This window comes from Aquarana catesbeiana, linkage group LG01, assembly GCF_042186555.1.
Source record: "Aquarana catesbeiana isolate 2022-GZ linkage group LG01, ASM4218655v1, whole genome shotgun sequence".
Taxonomy (NCBI): domain Eukaryota; kingdom Metazoa; phylum Chordata; class Amphibia; order Anura; family Ranidae; genus Aquarana; species Aquarana catesbeiana.
The window spans coordinates 961484049-961490048 of record NC_133324.1 but is presented as its reverse complement, the minus strand read 5'-3'; positions in this window follow the sequence as shown (position 1 = coordinate 961490048).

Here is a 6000-nt window from a genome sequence, read left to right as displayed (position 1 = left end):
TAGATGTCCTTTATCTTCCGCTGTGCGTTGAGCCAGCAGCTTCCAGGGGTGTGCTGGTCGCAGGGCTGAAGTCCTTCTATCTTCTGCCGTGCGTAAATTCAGCAGCTTTCAGTGGCGTGCTGAACACAAGGCTGGAGTTATTCCTTCTGATTTCTCTGGTCAATCTCAGTCTCAAAGGATCTTGGGGATCTACTGTACTGTGCCAGGAGTCTGTGAGGTCAGCAGCTCATTTTACCCTGGAGTGGTGTATCCAGGGTGTCACCTCAGCTACCTTAATGGCTGTTGGGGTAGATAGCAGAACAGTGTAAGGACCTCTCCATTTTGGCCCTAGTGGGGTTAAGTTCCACTTCTTTATCCACACTGTATCTCCTGGTTTAAAGGGGTGTACTGGGTTTGACAAGCTTATGGGAAGTTTCTCTTGAACCCATTTCCCTATGTCTTGCTTACTCTCCCCAAGTCTCTGTATCAGTTCACGGTTAACTACCCCTCCTATCTGATGCAAGTCTCCTCTTATCCCTCTAATGATGGGTGGGGGCCTACCATACAGTACCTTAAAGGGGGCAGATTTGTCCTCTTTGTTGGGGTACTCCAAATTCTCAATAAAGCAATGGGCAACATCAAGGTCCATTTCATTTGGATTTCCTGACAGAGCTTGGCCAGTTGTGACTTGAGCGTGCGCAGTGATTTCCCTTGTAATCCATTAATGCCTGTACTTGGTGTGGGACTGGGACATAAGTCTCCTGACCTAATGACAACTTGTCAGCTTCAGCCACAAGGAGGGCTGTTGCTGCCATGGCCCGCAGGCAGGATGGCCATCCCTGAGCTACAGTGTCCAGTTGTTTCGAAAGGTATGCTACAGGGCGCTGCCATGACTCCAAGTATTGTGTCAGGACTCCTACTGCTATTCCTTGTTTTTCACTGGCATACAAATAGAAGACTTTTTGGCTGTCCGGCAGGCCTAGCACAGGAGCCTGCATTAGGGAAACCTTAATGTCTTGGAATGCTCTGTTTTGTTGTCCTCCCCATTGAAAGGGTTCCTTTTCTCCCCCCTTTGTGGAGAGGGGTCTGGCTTTTGTGGCAAAAGTCCAGTATCCAGATTCGGCAGAATCCTGCCACCCCCAGGAATTCACGTACTTGCTGTCTGGTAGTCGGGGTGGGAATCTGACAAACAGCTTCTTTCCTGCCTTCTCCCAATTGTCTCTGTCCTTGTGATACTCTGAATCTTCAGGTACTTTACAGTCTCTTGGCACAATTGCGCCTTTTTCCGGGACAACTTATAACCTGCTTCCCACAATAATTGTAACAGTTCATTAGTAGCTTGAAGGCACTCTTCTCTATTTTTGGCAGTGATCAATAGGTCATCCACATACTGAAGGAAGACTCTATTCTCAGGATCAGACTTGAAGGATTTCAGGTCTTGGGTCAGGGCTGTTCCAAATAGTGTAGGGAAGTTTTTTTTTTTTTTTAATCCCTGGGGTAAACATGTTCATGTCAGTTGTCCCTTACCCCCAGTCTCTGGGTCCTCCCACTGGAAAGCAAAAATGCACTGCGATTGTTCTGCCACTCTGATACAGAAGAAGGCATCTTTTAGATCCATAACTGTGAAATAGGTGGCCTCCCCTGGTATTAATCCCAATAGGTTGTATGGGTTCGGGACCGCTGGGTGGATGGTCATTACAGCCTGATTGACTGCTCTGAGGTCTTGAACAGGATGACAGTGAGCTGTTCCGGGTTTCTGTACTGAGAGTAGAGGTATATTCCAGGGAGACTGACAGGGTTTTAGAATACCATAGTGTAGGAATTTGTTTAAGTACTTTTGTATTCCTACTAGGGCTTTTCGAGGGACTGGGTACTGTTTCAGGCTGACTGGAGTGGCTCCTGATGTTAATTCGATAAGGATTGGGGGAATGTGTCTGGCTAATCCTGGTGGGTTGTCTTCTGCCCATAGTCCCGGGATGTCTTGCAGTATACAGCCTTCAAAGGGATGGGGCAATTTTAGGATAGCCTGTCCATCAGATTGGAAGTATATGTGTGCTCTGAGTTTAGCAAGTAAGTCTCTGCCCAGCAAGGGAATAGGGCAATCCGGCATGTACAGGAACTGATGTTGGACTTGATGCCCCCCCCCAAAAAAACTACAAAGTCTTTCTAATAGGAACTGTCTTTTGACTTTATACTTCTGCGCTGCTTGGTTAATTCTGTGTCTCTCCTCGGTATTAAAAAGGGTCAATAAAAGTTGCTGACAGTCTGACCAAGTGGGGTTATGGGTCTGAATTATTGACTGGAGCAAATCTGTCATGGCTTGGGGCTTCTCAGAGTGGGCAGGGTTATGAATCTTCCAGTTCAGTAAATCTGTTGTGGTAAAAGGGGTGTAAACTAGAGTTTGATGTCCCTCCACCGCCTGTTCCTTTAGGGGCATTTGCAGAGGTATGTTGAAAGACGAGCCAAGGGTCCGGCTACTTGCATCGGGATTTCTCGGAGTGGAAGTGGACACTTGATTGGGGAGCCCATTGACTACTACTGAGTTCCCTATTAGGAGTATATTTACTGAGATTTGGCATTGACAAACTTGCTGAATCTGATGTAGGTGGACAACAACTTGAGTCCTCTTGTCTACTGGACGGGGCATTTGGACATGGCTCTGACCTGTCTCTATCTGAGGTCTGTTTATCTACATACGGGGGAGGCTGATCTGTCTCTTCGGGTTGAGAATATATGTGTTTTGTTTGTTTTGTCAGTGGCACTATTCTTGTCATAACCATAATTCTACACTGTTCCTCTTTTGTGGCTTGTATCCACTGCAGGTCTGTATCTCCCATTTGTCGGAAAGATGCACAATCATCTGGATGAACATTCCTCCTGACTGACTAGCTGAGTATTTATTCGAGGGATGCACAATCATCCGGACGAACAGTCCTCCTGGAAGGTGCGTCATGGTCATGTTTCTGTGAGTCTGACATAATATTCTCAAATAATCGGTCAATGGTCTCTAAGTCAAAGGTTCCCTGTGGGGGCCACAGCGTTCCATAGCGGGGCCAATCTTTCTCACACAATGTTATCAATTTCTCAGGACTAAGTTTTAAATTGCAGTTCTTAGAAAATCCCTTCCTAAAGTTGGAGATCATGGATTGTAGGGGATATTCAACACTATGTTTCCCACCCATACTTGTAACATAAAAGACAGCAAGACAGAAACAGAGGGTAAGGTAAATGATGAGAATTCAGTAAGGGGTCTGAATCCTCGACACAAGTAGGAACAATAGACAACGCTTCCCTCGGTCAGTGGCCTGCGCGCGGTCTCCCGGCCAGGAAACGCACTTAGAAGAGGTCAACTGTCACCTCACCACAAAGTGATGTCTCACACACACATCAATCATACCAGACACTCCCACCCAAAAAATACTGACTGACTGAGGATTTGTCCAAAAGATGCACAATCATCTGAACGGACGTACCTCTCGGAAGGTGATCAGGCTTCCCTTCTCTCGATCCGTCGAGAGGCTGGCTGGCTGTCTGACTGTTATCCAAAAACAAAAGTAAAAAGACACTCACCTGTTCCCGTTGGAGCTCCAGCTATCTATTTCTCAGATTCCCAGGTCCTTTTGACGCTACCAAGGTCATCCACAGCAGGCCACCAAATGGGACAGAGCGCAGTCTCCTAGATAACAGTTCTAGAAGGCGCATTTTGAGACTACGATATAGCCCACAGGGCTGGCCTCTCGGACCACTCCTTGTAGGTCTGGTGGAAAACAGTGCCACCTGCCTCAAAAGGTCACACCAATATTCCCCCCTCACGGCCAAATGCACCAAATAAAGTAGCAAGTAGAATTTTGGTAAAATGATGTTGCTGGACACAGGATTCAAGTATGGGAGATTTATTCCACCTTTTTGGCCAAAAAGTGGACACGCTTGACCCGACTCGTGTCTAAATGTCAAGTGTGCAAAATACAGCTCATATAGTGTACATATAATTTCAGCATATTGTGTCACAAGCGAACAGGCGGTACATTTCCGTTATACAAAAGATTCTAACCTTTTAAAAATTAACCTAAAATCAACCTACGCATCCTAAACCAGACAAGTTCTGCAAAACATGTATTTTTTAAACCTTATGCAAAACTTTTGTTTTCCTTGCACAGAAAGAGGAACAACTTAGCTGGTTTCTGTGATGGGAAGGGGAGTGAGTAAGTCCATTGTCTTTAACCACAACCTGTCACAAGTACTTTCAACAAGAAATATGATTCTTAGCTGAAATTCTAAATCAGTCTTACTACACGCATAACTATGGCCATATAAACTGACCCTCGTTGCCACTTCAGAAGCTGATTGGTTATGCACATCTGTACCAGATTCTGTGCACACCAGCTTTATTAAATCTCCCTCTGTTTTATCAGTGTTTATTAATCAACAAATGGTCATGTATGCTGTAGGTTTTAATTAATTTTTGGACTCCACTTAATCTAACTGCAATATAATATTAATTAGTATTACGTAGGATTGTTTCTACTGTTTTTTATTATCATTGCTGCTAGAGGCTTTACTATCATAAAGGGCAGATATATTTGGTTTTATGTTATCACTAAATAAGATTATACATTATTTTGTGTCATATTGTAATGTTTATTGTTTGGGGGTGTTTTTTATTTGAATATTTAGACTGTAAGTTGGACTGGAATATTTTGTAATCAGTGTTTTAAAGCGGACCTTCAGTCATTTTTTCAACTTTCCTTCTATTAAATCTTCTGCCCTTGCTGTTGTTTTAACTTTGGATAGTAAAACATTTTTTTGTGCCAGTAAATCCCTTATACAGCCCACTTCCTGTTTTTTTGTCTGGTCATTAGCCTAGGCTTATAACATCATGCACAGCTCTCTCTCACCCTCGTGAGAGTTTGCCAGGAAGGGAGGGGGGATGAGTCATAAGAGGGCCAATGAGAGCTGGTTAGCTGGAGGTGTGCCTCCTGTGTGTCTGTGTAAATTCAGAAAGTGAACAGGCAGCAGCTTCAGCTGCCCACAGCTAAAATAGTTGGAGCCAGACTCAGTGGAGGGAGATTTCTGCAGCATATTTGGCAAGTACAGAATCACAGTATATATAAAATAATATGCAAAGTGGTTGGAGGGAAGCTTTAGAAAGGCAAAGATGTTTTTATTACAAATTATGTGAGCATACTGCAGTTCCTCTTTAATTAGTCTGGCCTGGTATCTTTACATACACCTTTGTTATTGTGGGTTTATGCGTTATACAGATCACTGTGTACCGCACTAACTGTAGTCTGTGAGAGCACTCCTTTTGGATGCCGTTGAAAGGGTTAAATATATGCCGGAAATTAGATATAAGCTGGAGGTTCAAGCCTCTTCACCATAGCCTTCAAAAGGTTGGACATGGTGTAACGTCTTTGGAGCGTGGCTTGGCGGCAACTGGAAGTGACGTCTGACAGGATGGACTAACAAAGACTTGGGATGGACTGGGAAACCAAGCAGGAGTTCAGATAGCTTTACTGGGAGTGTTACTTTGCTTTTACACTTTGGTTGCATGCATATTGGATGCACCCATTGTATGCTTGCTTTTGTAAGTATGATTCCTTTTACTAAAGCGGCTTTGTTTTTTTTTGCATAGGGAGAAAAGTGTGATTGACCAGTGGAAGAGTAGGAACGTATTTAAGAACTGACAGTAGTCTTAAGTTTCCATATAACATGATGTATACAGATCTATAAAAAGCGAGGCTTTCAGGGGAGGCCTCCTCTAGCACAGTGATGGTGAACCTTGGCACCCCAGATGTTTTGGAACTACATTTTCCACGATGCTCAACACTGTAGAGTGCAGGATTATCATGGGAAATGTAGTTGCAAAACATCTGGGGTGCCAAGGTTTGCCATCACTGTCCTAGCACCATGGGCTTCTACCAATTGCATATGGGCTGAAGATGGTGAAATTAGAGACATGTTATACTCTCTCCCATTCCACTTGGTTTGTAAACCCTTGTGTTTTTTTTTCAAATATTTTAT